The sequence below is a fragment of the Oncorhynchus nerka genome, linkage group LG20 (assembly GCF_034236695.1).
Source record: "Oncorhynchus nerka isolate Pitt River linkage group LG20, Oner_Uvic_2.0, whole genome shotgun sequence".
Lineage (NCBI taxonomy): Eukaryota > Metazoa > Chordata > Actinopteri > Salmoniformes > Salmonidae > Oncorhynchus > Oncorhynchus nerka.
Genome location: NC_088415.1, coordinates 33,477,247 through 33,500,938, shown reverse-complemented (window position 1 = coordinate 33,500,938; position 23,692 = coordinate 33,477,247).

Sequence of the window (23,692 nt, the reverse complement as noted above, 5' to 3'; positions counted from 1 at the left end):
GGTAGTTCCTGTTTGAGTAATTCCATTTAAGCAGGAAACAGGAGGATAGAGTTATGGTCCGATTTGCCAAATGGAGGGAGTGGGACAGTAAAGGTGATATAGAGTTATTTCGCCACTAGTTGGTAGAAATGAGTTAAGATGGATTTTAGCGTCACTGCATTAAAATCACTGACCACTAGGAGAGCCACCTCTGGATGAGTATTTTTTTGTTTGCTTATGGCCCTATACAGCTTGTTGAGCGCGGTCTTAGTGCAAACATCGTTTTTTTGTGGTAAATAGACAGCTACGAAAAATATAGATAAAAACTCTCTTGGTAAATAATATGGTCTACAGCTTATCATGAAGTATTCTAACTCAGGTGAGCAGAAACTTAAGACTTCCTTAATATTAGGGAATGAGCACCAGCTGTGGTTAAGAATGAGACACACCTCGAATGGAGCTCGTCCATTTTGTTCTCCAGTGATTGTACATTTGCTAATAGAACAGACAGTAGAGACTGTTCGTGTACTGTACTCGCCAACTTAGTTTCGCCATGGTGCCCACACATCAGCTTCTCTTACACTGCCTTCAGCTTTTCCAAGTTTCCAGGATTAGGGCCTGGTCTGGGGTGAGAATAGATACCTATCCAGTTGTACAGCTGAAATGTGTCTTCCACATTTAACCCAACCCCTCTGAATGAGAGAGTTGCGGGGGCTGCCTTAATCAACATCCATGTCTTCAGGGAACAGTGGGTTATTTATGCCTTTCTCAGGGGCAGAATGACAGATTTCTACCTTGTCAGCTCGGGGATTTGATCCAGAAACCTTTCGATTACTGGCCCAACACTCTAACCACTAGGCTACCTGCCTCCCCACTTATGTCCCGTTGACTCGGTTGAAGTAGAAATCTTCATTCAAATCGAGGTCAGTGATTGCTGTTCTCATGTCCAGAACGTATTTTCAGTCACAGGAAACGATTGTGGAAACGTTATGTACAAGAAAAAGTTAAGATCAATGCAAAAAAACACACAAAATAGTAGAATTGAGAAGTATTTCTGTAATAAAGCCCTAATGTGTGGGAAAACTCATTCTGATGGGCTAGGCCTGGCTCCCCAGTGGGTGAAATCCATAGATTAGGGGATAATTAATTTATTTAAATTGACATATTTCCTTATATGAACTGTAACTCAGCAAAACCTTAGACAATTTTGCATGTTGCATTTATATTTTTGTACTGTATACATCCTTCAAGCATTCACTAGCAGTGCTCCTAAGCTCCATAATATGTTTAAAATGAGTTAGCCTAAGGTTGCATGAAATGCCACATGAGCAAGTGTTATGGGTGAAAGATTTCTCTATTTGACTCCAACCATTTTTCAACAGTAACCTAATGGCCAGTTTAACACTTGAAAAGAGCCAGAAGGGCAACAGTACAGCGTCCCACTTTGCAAACATCACTGAAGGCTTAAGCACTCTTCAATCTGGTTTTAAAGTGCCATTTAAAAAGGATCATAACAGCGCCTCTGATGTTTGCCCTGTGACTCTGATCTCTGCTGTATGTTACTGCATTCATGTCAGATAATCCGTTTCTAAATGGTCCACATACACTGCATAATGAAGACAGCAATTTCTCGGTGAGAGTCACATTAAATAAACACACATTGCTACTTCAATTCCAATCAGAATTGTTTCACCAGATGTTCTAACATCGCTTGCGAGCATCTGATTGGTCATTTTCAGTGACCTCCTCAAATGGCATCCTCTACTTCTATAATGCTATTAGATGCACCGATTCGCTGTTTGTTGTCACTTGGTTTTGTTTAATAACATTCTGCAAATACAATTGACATTTACCTACAAGTACAATCCATTATTGGAAACTGCTTTCATTTAAGTAACAATAACTTTCAGAAATATATTGTGTATTTTCATATTTCTCTGCAAATTGACTCGCTTGGTTATTTCCACAGAAACTCACACAATGATCACAAAATCCCCTTGACATTCAGATAATGTGTCTGATCAGAGGGTTTCCTCCCATCCTCAAGTTGTTCCTAGTACTCATCTCATCCAAATAAGTCAAGTAGCACTAATTTCTTGTTTATTTCTAGAAACACAAAATATGAGCAAGTTTAAAGCGGTGGCATAGTAGCAATTGATTTCTCATTAATAAAACTTAATTTAAGGATTGTTGAGTGTAAATGTCATACTTTGCGCAAGCTTTTTAAGAAGACTGTTTGACTTTGGAAATTATTGGATTAAAAGTACATTGCTTCTTTGGGGTGTCTGATCTTTTCTTTCTGCAATGTCAAGCACTGAACTTACAGCCAAGCTCTAGCCGAGGTCAATGAGAACATTTGGCTTGATCTGATGTGCTCTAGACTCTGCCAATTAAAATACATACTGTAGGAGTAAATCTGGGGTCAAACAAAAGACAAGAGGTTGCCATCTAAAGAACACCTGGAAACTGCCTACCTGATTTACACAAACCTGAACAGATTAAACTGACCCTTGCTTGGCATTGCAATTATATCTCATCAGTAGCTGTGTTTAGGACAGATGCCAATGACACTGGGCTGTGCTTTCATGGCTCTGAGCCTGTGGAGCATGCCTTGGTCTATAGAGAGGAGAGGAGAGATGAGGAGAGGAGAGCTGGAGGGAAAGAGACCTTCAGGTCAACATGTAAGCCTGGCATATTAAATCACTCAAATCAGGGCTGAGGAGCTGCAGTGTCCTTGAGGATGACTATAGGACTCCTGGGCTGACATATCCAGCCATCCAGCTGGCCACACTGCACTCACTTCACCTACCTCTAAAGGCCTGGAGCAGAGGATCAGTAAGCAGAGAAAAGAGGGGTTCAGTGTAGTAGATCTGGAGGGGAAAGTAAAGGTGTGATCGATCGCCTCAAACGTAAAACGATCTGTTTATTGTAGCAGGCTATCTCTGAGGGGACAGAGCTGCCCTGAATTTAACTCCATTATGATTGAGGTAGTTGTGGCATTGATGTACAGACAGTTCCCACACGGGAGAGAGTCCATCTGTACATAACCATTTCTACTAATGCACATACAGTATGCTTTCAACACTGTCTCTGGATGTACTTTGAGACCCTTTATTCACAATTACCCATCTCATAGGATGCGTCTGAATAGGGTTCTGGTCAAAACTGTTGCACTATATGTGGAATAGGTTGCCATTTCAGACCCATCCATAAAGTCCAGACAGAACTGTCAGATCAGATTGAACTATTACTGTATGTGAGTCAATTAGAAGTACAGGGAATACAGTAGTCCTGACTAAGATAAACCACCACAGAACATGCCACACCGCCGCAGGGTCAACACTGAAGAGACACAAAACAGGTTTTCTTAGGAACAAGATTTCACACATGACCTAGCAGCCTCCAAGAAATGTTTAGCATCTTTTCAGGCCCAGTCAGGTAGGAAACGCTTGACCACAAACCCTCTAGCTGGGCAAGTGCTGTGGTCTGCTTCAATAACTACGTACATACAACCAAAACTCATTTATATACGCAGTTATTTCCTAGCTGTTAATGCTTTGTGTTGCAGTGTTTACCATAAGCTTCCATACTGAACTGGTGCTCTTGCAAGAATGGATCCTTGACCAACACAGTGAGTATGATGGCATCCTAGGCAGGGACATTGATAATACAATCAGATTTTTTCCCAGACTTCCCAACAATTGTCTGCAACAGCAGTACTATGTTAGTACATTTATCTTCATTTAAATGTCAGCACCTCAAACTTGTGTGAAATCAATACCAATATGGACCAACTTTCCTTCCATTGTGTAACTTCAAATATTACCTTTCAACAGCGGGAAAAAGACGAGGGTACAATTCCAGGAAATAGAGTATGTTGTCACAACAGTTCCCTGCCTCAGGTTAAATACCTGAACAGGAGTGCAATCTAAGAGGTGTGTTGTGTTTGTACGGGAGGGGGTCTTCACAGCTTGCTTGACTGTTTAATGATTTTACGGAACAAATAATAAAACTGGCTGAGGTGTACAACATAAACCCTGTGTTCCGTGTAGGGATTTATTACAGACTTAGTCTATTTTACTGACTGAGGGAGGTCTGGAAAGAGATAATTAACCAGTCAATGAGAATTGATCCTTCTCTGTCTATCTGCTAATGTTGGTGTGTACAAAAGTTTTAACGGGTGGGTGTCTTATTGTTTATGCCCTTTTATTTGTTCTGTCCTGACATTGTTCTCTAGTCTGATGTAATATCAGAAAAGAGAGCATTACATCAAAACCATGGACATTTCATACTGTTACTATATATGTATCTCGTCATTTTGTTTCAACATTTCTGAAACTATATTCAACAATTAAAGCAAATGAAGTGCTGCTGAAGGTCACTAATGCAATAAATAAATCTTCACAATTCTGAATGAATATGTTTGGTCTTAGTTGTCTAACGTTCAAATGGTCGTTTGTAATGGAGCATCGTGACTGCCTCAGAGAAGAGAGAGTGAATTTCTCTGTGTGATGGAGGGTAGATGACTCATCGAAGCTAGCTACCATGATGTCTGACGTGCACGTTGACTGGATGATGTCCAACCTTCTTACCGTAGCTCTCTGTCACTGCTTCAGGCCAGGTAGAGGATATGGCATGGCACAGAAAACATAGAAAACATAGTCAAGTTGTGTTGATCTGAGATGTTCTATCATTACGCTAACATTGCAGTGCATTTACATTTCTTAGTGGTAATGCTTTTACTGTCATCATTCAGGCAATGTTCAGTAGTGTGCAGGGATAAAAACAGAGTATGTCCATTTGTCACAACATATTTGCTGTTATATACCATCACTCCGACGTCCCACTTGTCACTTCTCCATCAAATTTCACTGTTCACAGAATCAATAACTGTCATGCCTCCATCAATCACATTAATTCAAATATATTTCACCTACTAACAACTGTGTAGTTTGTCTCTCTTGTGACCACTCATCCATCTTTACAACTACAAATCTACATACATTGCATACATATTCAGACAGTAGGTCACAGAATGTTATTTGGTTGATGGGTAGATTTTCCAGCGGAGACAGCTCCAAGCGACTAATCCTGAGTTATTTTTTAGGAAACTGTGAGATACCATGGATTTGCTGCTTGGGTTCTATTTTGGAGATGTGGTTGTTTAAAGATTAATATCTGGAACGCATGGGCTTAGTGTTAGATTTCGAGACAGGGGGAGTGCTGTAGTTGCATCTATGAGACAAGTTCACAGGACATAAGATGACATCAATGGTTTTGAGGACTTACAATTGCAAGTAAGCATATGGACAGTTTGTAAATGTAGACCAAAATCAAAAGACTTACTGACAATTTACAGTGTCACAAATCCAAGGACTGAGCTTCAAGGAGTGCTGAAGAAGTGATGTACAGTAATTGGAGAAAATGCCAACATTAAATTAGCAGCATGATTGTAACACTAGATTTTCTCCAAAACAATCCCCTCTTTTCACAGGGGGAAGGGTAAGAGGATACTTGATAAACACACAGTGTTGAACATTATTCATGTTGTATGGCTACTGTGTTTGAGAAAAAATGATTTATGCTATCATGCCTTGAGAATACACAATGTCAAATGACTATGAAGAGGGTCAGAACATTGGAGCTGTTATCACAGGTGTAGCTTGTCTTGTGTTCCTACCAAAGCACTATACATGTGTATCTCCTGTGCTGTTAAAATCAGTGCAGATGGTGTTAGTCTCCAAAGAGTTCTCTCAGGAAGTGAACATTTTTTTACCATCCATTTTAAAAACAAACTCGACATCCTCCCCTCCCCACCATGCAACATTCACTCCGCAGACCTGCAAACTTACAGTAATTAAATGCCACAAATTAATTTGAGTGAAACCAAGCGTCTCCACACAGCGAGCAGTGCACATGTGGAGACCACAGCACCATGCCCCTTTACCACTATGGATAGTGATTAGCAGCTGGTGTTCCAGCTTCCTGTGATGGGATTTGCACAAGTCGGCTAAGCGACTTGAGTCTGAACTAGTCCTGTAATAAAGGAGTGGCTCCGCTATGGCCGGAGCTCTATATGGAAGGCAACGACCACAATGAACAGTTAGAAAAACAGCTGCAAGGATCAGGTCTTCCCGACTGTAAAAGTCTGGTTGAGTGACACTGCACAACCACTGGTCTGTAAACCTGCAGAAAACTATTTCCTGCAAGTATTTTGAGACGCTCGTTTGCTTTTCTTCCCTTGTTGCCTTTGCCTGCATGGGATTTTAAAAGTCACGTGCGAGTAGAAAATTCACTCCTTGGATTTATTGGGCATGGATGGGTGGGTAAAGGGCTGAAATGGCTGGCTTGAATGACCTGATTTCGTGTGGCTACACCAATTTACACTTAGTGCAGAATAGGAGTCCACTTAGAGAGAAACAATTATTCTTAACTACCACAGAGCTACGATGCTGAGGATCCATGAAGGTGACAGGACACACCTTGGCAGGCCTGTCTCAAGAGTGATAAAGAGAGCTACTGGCTACTGAGGTAGCTACTGAGAGCTACTAGCTTTGTGTAGTTGTGCTTCAGCTCACACGGTTGCCATCTTCATTCAGTCTAGTTTTGCCAAATACTCAGCTACTTTCTTGCCAAATTAATTCTCAAAGGTATCCCATTGAAAATAATTCTGGTTCCCCACATTCCCTACAGCACAGGCATTCTACAGATTCCTGTAAATGTCTGCCCAGCATCCTGCAAACAGAGCAGAGGCATCCTTTTATCACATTTTCCAAATTGATTTATTTTTGTGTAAGGTTTTTACATGATGGTTCCTGCGTTAATCCAGAGAGAACGCTGTCTCAACATGTTGAGATGCTGAGAGGAGGAAGGTACAGTGTCTGAGGGTCTACAATCTCTGTCTCTAATAGGGGAAGAGACAGGGGCTGCAAAGTGTCTCTGCTTCACAGACAGCACAACAGACAGCTAGTTAACCCTCCTTTTACAGCTAACTACAGGCTCCCCCGTCTTCTCCTCTAAGCTACTCTCACCTCCCTCCCCTCTACTCTCTGAAGACATTTCCCCTGCTGCTTAGAAGGCAGAGGTACTGGCATGCGTGTAGGCTGTTTGTACCTTAGCAGACTGTACACCTCGGTGGAGGTGGCCGAAGCGCCCCTATTCTTCTTTGAGAACATATGGTTATGTCTCAGCAACTCAACAGTGGCACTTGATCCCACCTTCATGCCCATGTGACAGCTACAGTGCTGATACAGTAGCCTACACAAGACCGAGTTAAGAGCAGACATGCACAGGGCCAGAGACGACATCTCCAAGACATGATCACAAACCTGGATGCCTTATTAAAACCAGCCTTGTCGTTAGTGGGTAATCAATTGCAGTCGCTGCAGTGTCATAACCAGCCCTCTGCAAATTAGCCTGGGCGCTGGGACATTTTGCTCCTGCTTATGTTGCAGTAAAATGCTCAACTGATGAGAACATCACAGAGAATGAGCAGGCAGGGCCAACCATGGAGGGAGGGAGCTTTCAAACCCTAACCGGATCCCCAGGCGGACATTACGTAAACTGGGAATCAAATATTCATACAGCACAATAGGGACGGGAGCCTACTGCTCCAGAGTGCTGAGTAAACACTTTACCCAGCCTCAGCTGCTCTAAGACTGGGAGAGGGAAGTGGGGGGAAAAGAATGAAGCATTCTGATAACAATAGCAAGCATGCAGTGTGTTATGGCCACTACCCTTAGGCATGGCAAGGAACAGTAAGAAGAAGGGCTGGGACCCAAACTGCTTGTTCAAATCAAACAAAAGATCCCCTGACCTCGGCACAGGAAACAGTTGACTCACCAAGAGTTTACTGGGTATAGCTTATGTGCGGCTGGGAACAGTCCTATCCTCAGCTAGTCTGCCAGGGCTGAGAAGATGGCCTACTTTCTGCTTTTAAAATAAAGAAAAAGGTACAACAGTTATGTGTAAAACACCTGAAATTGTCCATGTTGAGGTAAAAATGGTCAGTAAAATCTACCCAACCCTGTTATGACATTGAAAAGGGGTGTGTAGCCTACTGACTGTCATTATCTAGAGCTCACCTAGAGCCCCGTTTCCATTGGCACGTTGAAGCCATCGCTGGCCTTGGTGGGCTAGCTCAAATTGCATTCCTACTGAGGGCCTCCCGGGTGGCGCAGTGGTCTAGGGCACTGCAACACTGCGATACAGACTCTGGGTTTGCGCCCAGGCTCTGTCGCAGCCGGCCGCGACCGGGAGGTCTATGGGGCGACGCACAATTGACCTAGCGTCGTCCGGGTTAGGGAGGGTTTGGCCGGTAGGGATATCCTTGTCTCATCGCGCACTAGTGACTCCTGTGGCGGGCCAGGCGCAGTGCACACTAACCAGGTCTCCAGGTGCACTGTGTTTCCTTCGGCCCATTGGTGCGGCTGGCTTCCGGGTTGGATGCGCGCTGTGTTAAGAAGCAGTGCGGCTTGGTTGGGTTAACAATTGGATACCATGAACTTTGGGAGAAAAGGTGGTCAAATAAAAATTATAAATCAATAAAAAATTGCAATCCTACTCCATCCAGAAATGAGAAATTATGTCATGTTGCTAGGTAGCCAATATGTGACTGCAGTAGCCAATATGTGACTGCAGTTGACTTTGTTAATGTTGCTAGCTAGCTAGCAAGATGTTGAAGAACTGTAATCATCACCATGCTGTAACTAATGTTACTACTACCATTACCAGCTAGAGACAGCTAGCAACATTTAGCTTGCTGACGTTAGCTAGCTAGCTAAACGGTTAGCATTGTCGCTAGCATAACAGGCTAGCTAGCTTAATTCCTACCTTGATTCTTGCTTGACATGGCATTGGCTATTACCTAGCTAATCATATGATGTAGCTAAGTAGCTAACTTTCAATATGACCTGGACGGATAAAATTCCCGCTAGCTCACGTTCAACTCTGAAACAGCTAACCGAGGGTTGACTGTTTTAATAAAAGTTAATTGTGTAGTGCAAAAATGAATGCAGGATCTAGCTATGGTGAAAATGTGTGTCATGTCTGACAACTGCAGTACTGCTTGTCCATGTGCTAGCTAACAGCAACAAGCCCTGATGTGTCAGCATCCAGCAGTGATCAGCTTGGTGATTGCATAGTAACGGTGTCAGCAGCCCACATTCTAATCGAGCTAACACCAGTTGTGAAACTGGGCTGCGCCACCCCCGGTTTCCTTCGGCCCAGCTAGAATTTGAGAATTCCATTCGAGCCAGCTTTAATTTGACCCTAATTTGGCACTAATTTTAATTGCCAGTGGAAACGGGGCTCTAGTGACCTGCACTTAGTTGGTGTACCACTTGGCCATGAGCCCTTCATCACTGTAACTGAATTAGAAACAAGAGCAATCTGAAACCAGTGCAATCTGAAACCAGTGCAATCTGAAATCAGTGCAATCTGAAATCAGTGCAATCTTCTCCACACATCTTTCTGAAGACTGCCTCCCACTTTGATCAAATCTCTTACCGCCATCATCCAATCATCTGAAGAACACACACTCATTCCTCAACAGCGAGGATGAGAGACAAAAACATAGGTTGTGCAGATGAAAGATACAGTATCAAGTCAAGTTCTTGAAATAATTTGAAACAAGGGGAGTATGTATCTGCTGCAATACCACCCTCATTCACTAATGAAGAGGAGCCATTATATCGAGCTAATGATGGTGATGTGATCCAGGCGGAGGCAGGCTGAGGTAGTCCAGCATGGTGTGAGCACAGCACTGGTTACTATATCCTTACCCCAAACACAGAGTGCTACTGTCAGCTACTGCAGTAGAGTGTCTCCCGATGATCCTTGTTGACTTTTAAGTTCTGGGGACATTTCACAGCTTCTCAATTTGATATTAAAATGATATTTGCGCAGAGCTCAAAAGGGTACTTATCAGAGCACATAGCCTTGGAAATCACAACGAGGTGCATAGCTGTTTTCTGCCTTTTATTCAGTATAATTGCAGTACAAATACAGAACAGGCGGCTTTTTGTGCAGGGGGCGATTACAGTACATGCTCGCCACTGAGGTGACCTGAGAAGCTAAGAACACTGATTACACACAGTTTAAATCCAACCAGCTTATGCTCTGCATGCCCCCAAGCATTATCTGTTACTGTCACTGTCTGGCACTGTGAACACAACACAGAGAATACAGATCGCTGTGCTGTTATTGTATTATGGGAATTATGTTATTCAAACAAGCCTCAAGCATCCAAACCTTCCTTCCGATGTTCCAAATGTTCCATGAGCTTCATAATATTGTAGCTACATTATAAAACAGCCCAACTGTTTTCCCATTGTTCTGCCTGGCATCTTCATCATTCCTATGACAGCTTTGTGTTGGCATTATGAAAGGGCCTGTCGTCTTGTGTTTGTGTTTACTTTTGTTTTCACACTGGCACATTATGTTTGGATCCTGAGAGCAAACATAATACTGTTGAGGCTCGTTTTAGATCTTTAATAAGTGTTGAATGAGCTCAAATGGTTACATGCATGACTTGCCCTATTTAATTAGAGGCAAAACACCACTAAGGACTTCCCAAATGAATGTCATTATGGGGAGAGGCTGAGGACTAATGATGAGCCTCAACTGTCAGAACAGTAAAAAATATGTCTGGTTCTAATGGGACTTTTATAGAACTTACAAACCACAAAGACCACATCCAACTGGGGCAAACGCAGATGGCCAACATACAGGCAGAAAACTATGTTGGTTTGATAAGAAAAAATATTTTGGAATATGATTTTTAATTGGTTTAATGAGGGGATTAAACCCTGGGGTGAAAATAGATGACATTTTTTTCCCGGTGCAGGACCTCCTATGGGTCATGCGCTTGCCTAATCATAGAATTACATATACCATCCCTATTAATGCAATAGGATCCCTGTGGGCCTAGTCGTAAAGATCTGTCATTTAACTTTTACAATGTATTACCTTTTATTGTGACATAAACCCAACCAGTCATGATGTTTTCATCAGTTTGACAAACAATCACTTCAGAAGGCTCCTTTACTAGGCTACCCGCGCACATTCATCCACTCACAACACATTTCCAGCCTCCAAACAGTGGTGAATGGAAAGAGACATCTGTTACACAAAACACCAGAAATTGTAAGGACGTTTGGCGATTGTCATTAGGCCAGAATGTATGTGTCTACTGCTGTCCACACGCGTCTTGGTTTCGGCCAATCATCTCTGCCTTAGCAAAATTTCTGTGTTATCATCTGACCACATCGCATTTTAGAGCATAGGCTATATCACTCGTTTTCAAGTCCTTTCGTTAATTTATCATGCCTCTGACATGCAGTAATGGTGTAATAACCCCCCAGATATTTTGGCTCATGTTTTACCGGTACGGCGTACCCCACTATTTATTTTGCAGGGACTCTGTACCGGACCGTTCTGCCTTACTTTCATCCCTGTGTGAACCTAATTCCTCACATGAATGAGTTGATGCCCATATGTAACAGTATAACTTTAGACCGTCCCCTCGCCCATACCGCGAACCAGGGACCCTCTGCACACATCAACAACAGTCACCCTCGAAGCATCGTTACCCATCGCTCCACAAAAGCCGCGGCCCTTGCAGAGCAAGGGGAACCACTACTTCAAGGTCTCAGAGCAAGTGACGTCACCGATTGAAACGCTGTTTAGCGCGCACCACCGCTAACTAAGCTAGCCGTTTCACATCCGTTACACGTGCAAGAGCGACATGGTGCATTTTCACAGACACAGAGCATTCCTGAAATGTGAGATATTGAATACGCCTCTAGCTACACTATGTAATATCACCTTAGAGCGAAGACATGGAGTAAAAGCCTATAGGAAATGTGGGGAGTGTTTTTATCACATCAACATTTCCATAATGTTGGAAAATGACAGAATAGATCTTTATCCTTTCATGAAAAAAATTAAAAACACTTTTACCAGTAAAAGCAACCTAGCCTTTTGATAATCATACATGATTCAGGCAATAGCATCAGCTACAGATTTCTGTCACATTGCAGCCTCGCTTACATTCTCACTTGCAGAGTGTGCTGCCTGCCAGCCTACAAACGACTGTTGAGAGAGACTACTTTCATAGCCACCACCATGATTCACAGCCATTAACCAATAAGTGTAAGGCACTTACCCTGAAGAGGCGCAGGATGTTGGCCACCATGATTGACACGGAGCTGGCGGAGGCCCCGATGACGCCCACCACCCTCTCAGGCTTGGTGATGATGGGCGGCCCGCCACTCAGGCATTTGATGTCCGTCCCGTCCTTCTCGATGAGCGCCTGGACAAAGGTGAGCGACTGCTCCAGGGCGTGGGTGTCCCGTGAACAGGTGTCCAGGATCCTGGCCCCCAGAGTGATGTTGGGCAGCAGCTCGTGGTCGTTGTTGATGCGGTCCAAGGCGAACAGCATGGCCTCCAGTCTGTGGATCCCCTTTTCCTTCTTCAGCTCCCCACAGGCTTTCCCATTGTTGCCTCTGGCGTGTACAGGAAAGAGCCCACCCAGTGAGATATCCCCGTCAATACGGATGGAGTTGAGGTGTGTGTGGCCAGGTGTTTTTGGCTTGGCCCCCAGGACTACCAGGATACAGCAGGTCAGGAGCAGGACCTGACAGGGCCCAGCCGGACCACCTCTGTGGCAGTCAGTCTGCCCCCTCTTCATACAGCTTCCCAGAAGAGTCATGATGGAAGGCTATGTTAAACCCGCAACCAACTAAAATGAGTCCCTTTTTAAAAAATACCACAAACAAATGTCCTAAAGGTTAGCAGCAATATCCCTCAGAGCACAGAACTCTCTTCAGAAGTCTCTTCTCATGTCTCTCAGCTTTGACACTATCTCAGTAATACTAATTAGCTTTCTCTCTCTCTTTCTCCACTTCCTTGTGGGGTATTCTCTCTCCCTGCAGTTGGGGTATGGAGATGGTGTGGAGTTACTAAACAGTTTTGACTGAGGTGGGAGTGAGTCCGTGGAGAGCCATCTCAAGGGGCATTAGAGAGAACAAAGGTGGGAGATAAGCCTTCTTTTCTCCACTCCTCCAGAGCCAGTCAGGGGCGTTTAGCTTCTCTCTGGCTCACCCCCCTGGAGCAGGCAGAAAGTCCTCAGTCAGCCCGAGCAGACCTGCAGGTACTGAAACATGGCCTCCCTCCTCGAGCTCAGAAAGAGAGCAGACTTCTGAAAGATAAAAGGAAAAAGGGATGAGATTCTGAGAAAAAGAGGGGAGAAAGGGAGAGCTCTGTTAAAAAAAGAATGAGAGATGAAATGGGATTTCATTGGTCTGATCAACAATAGATCTCTCAGTGAGGGGGTTTGCTGCATATTAGTTTCCCACATGGTTCTTATAACAATTCTATCTCAATTGTCGTTAGCTCCCACGCACTGCTTTTCAATTCAATAAAACATGAAAGACATTTTTCACTAACTCTCTGCTGTGATGAAGCAGATAATAAGCAGAGTCATGCTTCTTCAATGCTTTTGCATTTGTTAAACATATCTGGGCATAAACAACATTGGAGGGTCACGGTTTCTATCAAATAATCTAGATAGTCAAACAGAAAAATCACCAAGTCTAATACTGCAGTCGTATAAATGTTATTTTTTTCTCCATTTCACACCCTTGCTTCACTTGCTATTAGAGCACTGTCATGAATTATTCTCATAAGGCCTGGAGTATAACTGACTCAGAGCCTAAGCGGCACGAGTTCATAGGCTGCTTCGTAGCCACGTCCCACTTTCTTCATGTGGAAAGCAGAATCTCTCCAGGGTGTTTTACCAAAGGCTTATAAAATATCCTGCTTCAAATAGAGAGCACAGGACGTTCATAATCAAAGTATGAATATCACTTAACTGATGAAGACATTTGCTTGGACCCCACATTCCCCTCGCTCAATTCTCCTCTCCAAACCCATCACCTCAGCTGTATGGCTTCCGTCTCTATTTGAACATATTGGTGTGTGTGTGTGTGTGTGTGTGTGTGTGTGTGTGTGTGTGTGTGTGTGTGTGTGTGTGTGTGTGTGTGTGTGTGTGTGTGTGTGTGTGTGTGTGTGTGTGTGTCTGTCTGTCTGTGTCGGTATCTGTGTGTGTGTGTGTCTGTGTCTATGTCTTTGTCTATGTTTGCCTGTGTCTGTGTGTCTTCTCTGTCTGTCTGTGTCTGTCTGTGTCTGTGTGTGTGTTTCGTCCCCCCACAGCAGGCTCTCCTCTTCCACTGTGCCAGACTAATAAAGTGGTGGATGTATGCCCAGTGGGAAAGACCTGCAGCTGAGTCTGTGTTCCTTCTCTCCCCCTCTGTCTGTGTTTGTGTATCTCTTTCTCTTTACCGCTCTTCTCCCTACCCCCTCTCTCGTCCTTTCTTTCATTGGCTGTCCCATGCATAGACAATCAGTCCAACAGCAACTACATTGGCAACAACCTCATACAGCTGTCAGCCATGCCTGGCTTGTCCTGTGATGGAGGCTAGGAAGGGCACCTGGCAGGAAACAGGTCAACATAAAAGGAGATACATGCTGCTCCTTAACCCCAACAATGTGTTGTAGGGTCCCGTTGTTGTGGCTTTGATGTCCCTGATTAGATTAGGAAGTAGGAGGAAGACAGAGGTCAAAAAAGGGATTAGATGCTTTTCTGCAGAACCCTTTCAACCTACAACAGGATTTACAATATACTGTATCAGGCTGCCTTAGTATGCTGTCATGCCTTGTGAATTATAGACAGCAAATCAAATGATAAAAATGCCCCGCTCCAGTAACTGTACAGTAAAAAGATACCTAGAGAGGCCTAGCTGCTTTGTGCTGGCTTCTCCTGTCCTGCTGGAATCCAAAGGGAGATCTTATAGATCAGTCTCCTATAACACAGCATCCATAATGGATGAAGGCTTCCCAGGCTTCCCAGGCTCAGCTGAAGCACAACATCTAGTTCTGGAGAGAGGGGTGAGAAGGGGAAGAAAGTGAATCAGATGCAGCTCAGGGTCCATGGAGGATTAGGGCTGGCTTGGCAGAGCACAAGGGAGACACTCACTGACTCCCTCCCTCCTCAAATGAGGCTGGGAAGAAACCAATGTCTTCAATAAATAAGGAAAATGGTTTACAATGCTGTGATGGAGATGGATTAGCTTGAAGAGGACCTGTTAAAAAATAGTAAAGCCTTTTGTCTGACTGTGAATAGTTAGCATGTTGCTAGCTAATCTATCTCAGGAAGATGTTTAAGCTACTCCATACCTACTCCATTCATAGATGCTAACTAACTTTAGCGCGTATTGATGAAGGTACACTGTATATACAAAGTATGTGAATACCCCTTCAAATTAGTGGATTTGGATATTTCAGCCACACCAGTTGCTGACAGGTGTATAAAATCGAGGACACATGCAATCTCCACAGACAAACATTGGCAGTAGAATGGCCTTACTGAAGAGCTCAGTGACTTTCAATGTGACACCGTCATAGGATGCCACCTTTCCAACAAGTCAGTTTGTCAAATTTATGCCTGCTAGATTGGCCCCGGTCAACTGTATGTGTTGTTATTGTGAAGTGGAAACGTCTAGAAACAACAACGGCTTAGCCACAAAGTGGTAGGCCACACAAGCTCACAGAACGGGACCGCAGAGTGCTGAAGCCTGTAGCCAGGAAACACCATCTGTCCTCGGACGCAACACCCGCTACTAGGTTCCAAACTGCCTCTGAAAGCAACGTCAGCACAATAACTGTTCGTCTGGAGCTTGATGGAACAGGTTTCCATGGCCGAGCAGCCACACACAAGCCTAAGATCACCATGTGCAATGCCAAGCGTTGGCTGGAGTGGTGTAAAGCTCGCTGCCATTGGACTCTGGACCAGTGGAGATGCGTTCTCTGGAGTGATGAATTACGCTTCACCATCTGGCAATCCGACAGGCAAATCTGGGTTTGGCGGATGCCAGGAGAACGCTACCTGCCCCAATGCATTGTGCCAACTGTAAAGTTTGGGGGAGGAGGAATAATGGTCTGGGTCTTGTTTTCATTGTTCGGTCTAGGTCCCTTAGTTCCAATGAAGAGAAAGCTTAACACTGCAGCATATAATGACATTCTAGACAATTCTGTGCTTCCAACTTTGTGGCAATAGTTTGGGGAAGGCCCTTTCCTGTTTCAGCATGACAATGCCCCTACGCACAAAGCGAGGTCCATATAGAAATGGTTTGTTGAGAACGGTGTGGAAGAACTTGACTGGCCTGCACATAGCCCTGACCTCAACCCCATTGAACACCTTTGGGATGAATTGAAACGCTGACTGCGAGCCAGGCTTAATCGCACAACATAAGTGCCCGACCTCACTAATGATTTTGTGGCTGAATGGAAGCAAGACCCCGCAGCAATGTTCCAACATCGAGTGGAAAGCCTTCCCAGACGAGTGGAAGCTGTTATAGCAGCAAAGGGGGAACCAGCTCCATATTAATGCCCATGATTTTGGAATGAGATGTTTGACTAGCAGGTATCCACATACTTTTGGTCATGTAGTGTATCTTCTTCCCAGGGGGACTTTTGTTTAGAGGCCCGATGCTTGCTGTAAACATGAACACGCATCACTTGCGGCACGGTTTTGGAAACTTAAAGAACATATCTTTCATATCAGCATTGAACCATTTTCAAAAAAGAATCGGTTCAATTACTACACACCTTTATAAGGTTAGGCTTCCCACACGGCCATATTTCCACGTTACAGCATTTGTTTATGGAAAACAGATGAAAGACAGAGTCGACTACCTGTGCTAATTAGCTATTTGTGTCTCAGAACACCTGCATGTAAACGGAAGACAGGCGCTACAAACTTGTCACTGAAAAATACTTTTGGATGCAAAGAAAATGGTTAACACAGTCTACAGTATGTGCATATTTTGCATTTATGAAATTATTTTGATTTGATATGAAAGTAGGAGGCTTTTTGTTTCTAGAACCATACCGCAATTGAGAATCGATTCCCGCTTAGATGGAGTGTATGACTGTTTTGGCTGCCAGAGCCAATTAGCCTCTGAACAGAACATGTAAGGTCCTTGGACTATAATTTAGTCCTATAACTATATTTAGGCTCCTTTAGTCCAATATTGGGCCAGGTAGACCACGTCAGTGCCAAGAGAGTTATATTGGCAGGAATGCCGGCTTAGGCCTAGTCCTTTTTATTACTCGACCCTTTCAGGGATTTGTTTGTTTTGTAAGTCTTTTTTAAACATTTTTTCAGTAACCTCAATTTTGTGTCACCTAATAAATAAAGCTACACCTGATTTTACCCCTTTAACTTTGCCTCCTTTTGCGTCATACCCTCATGGCTGTAAGACCTGTGACTGCTTTCACAAATCTGTACCCAGAAGGTAATGATCTTCCTGAGTGGCCTGTACTCTATGTGTTACCTCAGCTGCAAACAGAATTACAACATAATGTGGGTGGCCTGAAAATAATCTCTCTACCCAGGATAATCAGCTCTTTTGATAATTCTCTGAGATCATAATCTAAGCATAATAATTCAACCTGGACTCTATGAGATCATAATCTAAGCATAATAATTCAACCTGGTAGAAGTAACATAGTAAATGTAAATCCTGGACACTCCAATTAATATGAAATGCTACGTTTTGTATGGCATGTATTAATTTGTGGATGTCCATCAATCATTTCGTGTGATATGTTACGAATTGCAATTCGTACAATATGTTACGAATTTGCAAAACATATGATACTAGAATTCCAATTTGTTGTGGCTAACGTTAGCTAGGTGGCTAACACTAATATTAATTAGGTGGCTAAAGTTAGCTAGGCTAGTGGTTAGGGGTTAAGGTTAGGGTTAGGAGTTAGGTTAAAGCATTACGGTTAGGGAAGAGTTAGCTAACATGCTAAGTAGTTTCAAAGTAGCTAAAAAGTTGTAAGTAGTTGCTAATTAGCTAAAATGCTAAAGTTGTCCATGATGAGATTCAAACATGCAACCTTGGGGTCACGTTAAACTTCTACCCACCACCCCGACCAACCACCCTACCTTAGTTTTTGTCTTTAGTAACCTTCTGTCTTGTGTAACCATACCAAACGTAACATATCATACTAATTTGAGGCTGCTGGATTTACGTTTACTATGTTACGTCAAGTATATGAGAACAGGCTGGATAATTTGAAAAGCTGCTGGCCAGTTATCTGCATGAGTCTCATTTCCAAATCTCCTTCCCCCCAGGTTGTTAAGATTACAAAGCTAATACAGCAACAAGGAAGGTAATTACAGCATAGTGACCAAACAGAGCAGACAAATAAATTGCTTCAGCGCTGGACAATTCTCCAGTGAAATGACATGAAATGACAAGAAACCAGATCAGAATAACAAGCCCTGGCACTTTGGCGCAAGGCGGGAAAAAGTACCATATATCGTATCTCTCATTCCCAGGAAATAAATCAGCTTGAATATTACTCATGTTGCCTGAGTTTGTTCTCACCCTCTCCCTCTCCCCCTCTGTCCTTCTTCCTCTCTTCCCCTCTCTGTCCCCTCAGTCCAGCCCCAGCCCCCCTCTATCTCTCTCTGTCTCTCACTCTCTCTCACCATGCCCTCTTAGCCAATGTGGACACGGAAGTTATGTGCCTGGGCCATGACTTTTGCTGTCAGAGTCGGAGACTGCACGCACGGTGGCATCTACACCAGATGTTCTAGACACAGGACCCAGATGGGAAGAGCAGATCAAGATCATCTGTCTGTCTGTTGAAGAGGAGTAAGAGGTATAGAGGGCAATTGCTGACTACATATAGCAACTTGGCAAGTATCAAAAAACATCTCCCCATTACAACTCCAGTTTCTCAACATCCACTTTCATCAGGTGTCACTGACAAACATTTTACTTCACTTGACATCCCTACAGTGTATGAGCAACAAGAAAATAGTCTGAGAGTGTGCATTTGTGTGTGTAGGTGTGTTTAGGAATGTGTATAATCCAGGATGCACAGGAAAACCAGTTGGTGGTCATTGAAGCTTCAAGTTGCTCGGCGTGCACATCACTGACAACCTGAAAGTATTCATCCACGCAGACAGTGTACTGAAGAATGCACAACAGCGCCTCTTCCACTTCAGGAGGCTGAAGAAATTAGTTTGGCCCCTTACAAACCTACAGCACCATTGAGAGCATCTTGTCCGGCTGTGTCACAGCCTGGTACAGCAACTGCACCGGGCTCTCCAAAGGATCACCGCCTGGTATGGCAACGCATCACCGGGGGCACACTGCCTGCCCTCCAGGACCTCTACAGCACCCGGTGTCACAGGAAGGCCAAGAAGATCGTCAAGGACCTCAGCCACCCGGGCCACGGCCTGTTCACCCCACTACCATCTAGAAGGCAGAGACAGTATAGGTGCATCAAAGCTGGGACAGCGAGACTGAAATAAAACTCATATTCCCAGGCCATCAGACTGTTACTAAATAGTCAGCACTAGCCAGCCTCCGCCCAGTACTCTGCCCTGAACTTTAGTCACTGTTACTAGTTGGCTTCCACCCGGTACTCAACTCTGCACCTTAGAGACTGCTGCCATATGTACATTGATCACTGGTTACTTCAATAATGTTTAAATACCGTTTTACCCTCTTCATATTATGTATATACTGTATTCTAGTCAAGGCTCATCCTATAACTACTTCTGTACCCCTTTTCTGTTCATATACTGTCCATAACGTCTATACACACCATCATATACCTACATACAGTATATATTTATATTCTGGACATTGCTTGTTCTAATGTTTCTATATTTCTTAATTCCTTTCTTTTAGTTTTTGGGATATGCGTGTATTGTATTGTAAGGTATTACACTGCACTGTTGGAGCTAGGAACATAAGCATTTTCGTACACCCGCGATAACATCCACCTACACCCATCATCCACCTACACCCTCCATGTTATGAACTACTTGGTATCAACTGTATGTTCCATTATGGGCCATCATAATACCTGGCTGGTGTATATTGAATGCATCAGCTGCAAACAAATGGCCCCTGGACCAATATGTCTGTCTGGATGGAATAGGTAGCCAGAGTGGGGGGCTCAACTCAATTTCAGAACAGAGAGCTGAAGCCTGGTAATGCCGTGCACTGTGCTAATATGGCCCTCAGAGTGCGGCTGGGCAGCCATGCGTCTGACAGTGATATCCTAATCCGACAGGAGACTGCTGTTTGGCCGTTATGCTTCATCAGCACTCATACTTAGGCCCCGAATGGGCAATAGGATCACAGTGGGGAGCAGAAATTAATTATTGTGTTTCAGAAGACGCTTTTCTGTCTCACTCATAGAACATATGACTGGTGCATGATTCTCCTCGGTGTCAATATACAAGAGCCAAATGTATCCTTGCCTTGATTGCTCATACCAATCACTTGTTGGTAAACAAATATACACGCACATACATCCACAGGTACACATACAACAACCTGTGTCTATCTCTATCCAAGCTCAAAGAGGTCTTATAGGTTCCATATCCATCAGACAGACACTGGAGGTATCCACATCCAGGGAAGTCTGTCAGCTACTTTAAAGGTAATAAAACTGAGCCAGTGAGAACAACCACCACTGGGATCAACCACCACCGTGACTGACTGTCACTTGAGTGGGAAAGAGAGAAAGTATTTCTTCACTGTCTGAGATTGGTAGCAGTGTTAGTAGTTGATGTTATTCTTCAAGAACACAGACCCAAAGCAAATCAGGGGGAGAAAAATATATTTCTTCAAAGAGAACAAATCATAGTTGTTATGCTGGAAAGTAGATGGTAGATGGTCATTCTTCCCTGTCCTCAATGGTTTCTCTTCTGAACAAAGAGACAGGATGTATTTTATAACCCAACCCTAGCCTGTGGTTGACCAATTATAATTCCTGGAAGTAAAATTGGGCAAATGGCCAAATAACAATTATCCCATTTCAGGCTCAATGTATAGACATTTCAGACAAATAAGAACTTGCCACGTGTAGCTATGAGTCCCGGACGGAAATTCCTCCCGTGTCCCTGACCCATTAATATTCAGTTCCCCATTACAGAAAAACAACTATTTCAATTGATCACGAATTCCCTCTTGACCTTTAGTCCGCTACGTTGTGTATTTATCTTCAAATATTATTACAGCAGTGACAGATCCTAAATACTGACAGACTCTGTCAAAAGAGTTTCAAATCAGCATGTGGTCACTTGTTTAAGACAGGTGCAAGGAAACACTGTATATTTAAGGGATGTTTTTTTAAACTGCAGCATTAATATATTTACAGTTGAAGTCGGAAGTTTACATACACTTAGGTTGGAGTCATTAAAACTCGTTTTCCAACCATTCTACAAATTTCTTGTTAACAAACTATAGTTTTGGCAAGTCGGTTAGGACACCTACTTTGTGCATAACACAAGTCATTTTGCCAACAATTGTTTACAGACAGAGTATTTCACTTATTTCACTAACACTTATAATTCACTGTATCACATTTCCAGTGGGTCATAAGTTTACATACACTAAGTTGACTGTGCCTTTACAGCTTGGAAAATTCCAGAAAATTATGTCATGGCTTCTGGTAGGCTAATTGACATCATTTGATGTCGTACTTTGGTGTGAAAGGTGCAAATCAATCCCAGAACAACAGCAAAGGACCTTGTGAAGATGCTGGAGGAAACCGGTACAAAGGTATCTATATCCACAGTAAAATGAGTCCTATATCGACAAAACCTGAAAGGCTGCCCAGCAAGGAAGAAGCCACTGCTCCAAAACTGCCATAAAAAAGACAGACTACGGTTTGCAACTGCACATGGGGACAAAGATCGTACTTTTTGGAGAAATGTATCTGGTCTGAAGAAGAAAAAAAATAGAACTGTTTGGTCATAATGACCATCGTTATGTTTGGAGGAAAAAGGGGGAAGCCGAAGAACACCATCCCAACCGTGAAACACGGGGGTGGCAGCATCATGTTGTGGGTGTGCTTTTCTGCAGGAGGGACTGGTGCACTTCACAAAATAGATGGTATCATGAGGAATGAAAATTATGTGGATATATTGAAGCAACATCTCAAGACATCAGTCAGGAAGTAAAAGCTTGGTTGCAAATGGTCTTCCAAATGGACAATGACCCCAAGCAGACTTCCAAAGTTGTGTCAAAATAGCTTAAGGACAACAAAGTCAAGGTATTGGAGTGGCTATCACAAAGCCCTGACCTCAATCCCATAGAAAATTTGTGGGCAGAACTGAAAAAGTGTGTGCGAGCGAGGAGGCCTACAAACCTGATTCAGTTAAACCAGCTCTGTCAGGAGGAATGGGCCAACATTCACCCAACTTGTGGGAAGCTTGTGGAAGTCTACCTGAAACGTTTGACCCAAGTTAAACTATTTAAAGTCAATGCTACCAAATACTAATTGAGTGTATGTAAACTTCTAAGCCACTGGGAATGTGATGATAGAAATAAAAGCTGAAATAAATCATTCTCTCTACTATTATTCTGACATTTCACATTCTTAAAATAAAGTGGTGATCCTTACTGACCTAAGACAGGGAATTTTTACTAGGATTAAATGTCAGAAATTGTGAAAATCTGAATTTAAAAGTATTTGGCTCAGGTGTATGTAAACTTCCGTCTTCAACTGTACATATTGAGGAAAGCAATCTTCATTTATAATTGGAGGAACATTTTTCAACATGTCTGGGAGAAATTGCGTACCAAAATGAAGATGAAAATAAATATATTTTAAAATCTTTTTTAGGATCAATAGTTAATTTCTTGACTGTTTATATTTTCTTTGAGTGTGTGTGTGTGTGTGTGTGTGTGTGTGTGTGTGTGTGTGTGTGTGTGTGTGTGTGTGTGTGTGTGTGTGTGTGTGTGTGTGCATGCGCGTGCGTGCGTGCGTGCATGCGTAGCTTTGTCTTACTATACTTGTGAGAACATTTTGGGGACAACAATTGATTCCCATTCAAAATCCTACTTTCCCTAACCCTAACCTTAATCCTAACCCTAACCCGTAACCTAAACCAAACCCTTAACCCTGATTCTAATCCTAACCATAAACCTAACCCCTAAACCTAAAATAGCCTTTTTGCAAGTGAGGACTGGCAAAGTGTCCTTACTTCTCTGAATTTTAGTTGGTTCACTATTCTTGTGAGGACTTCTGGTTCTAACAAGTATAGTAAAATGTGTACACAAACACACACACGCATGTGTCTACATGTACACTGTGTGTGTGTCTGTGTCTGTGTCTGTGTCTGTGTGTGTGTGTGTGTGTGTGTGTGTGTGTGTGTGTGTGTGTGTGTGTGTGTGTGTGTGTGTGTGTGTGTGTGTGTGTGTGTGTGTGAGAGAGAGAGAGGTAGAGAGAGAGCGTGAAAGATAAAGAGATAAAGGAATATAAAGAAGGTGAGAGATGGGTACTTCAATGAAACTGTAGTTTCCAATAAAAGTCAAGCCCTGCATATTGCTAGCTTTATATCTCACCCTTTCCCGGGACACTGAATAAAGTCAGATTGTAGCAGTTGTAGCCAGATTCTTGTTACCTAACAGTTCATCTATTATGAATGGATCAGTAAGGTGCTAGAGGGACAATGTGGGAGACAACACAGGAACTTCTTTCAGGAATATGACTGGCAAGAAAATAAATTACACACAGAACTACAATTATATATTATAATTGTTATAATTATTATGTATTATATTATGGGAATTGATGGGAAATGATGTAAATATATCACTAGCCACTT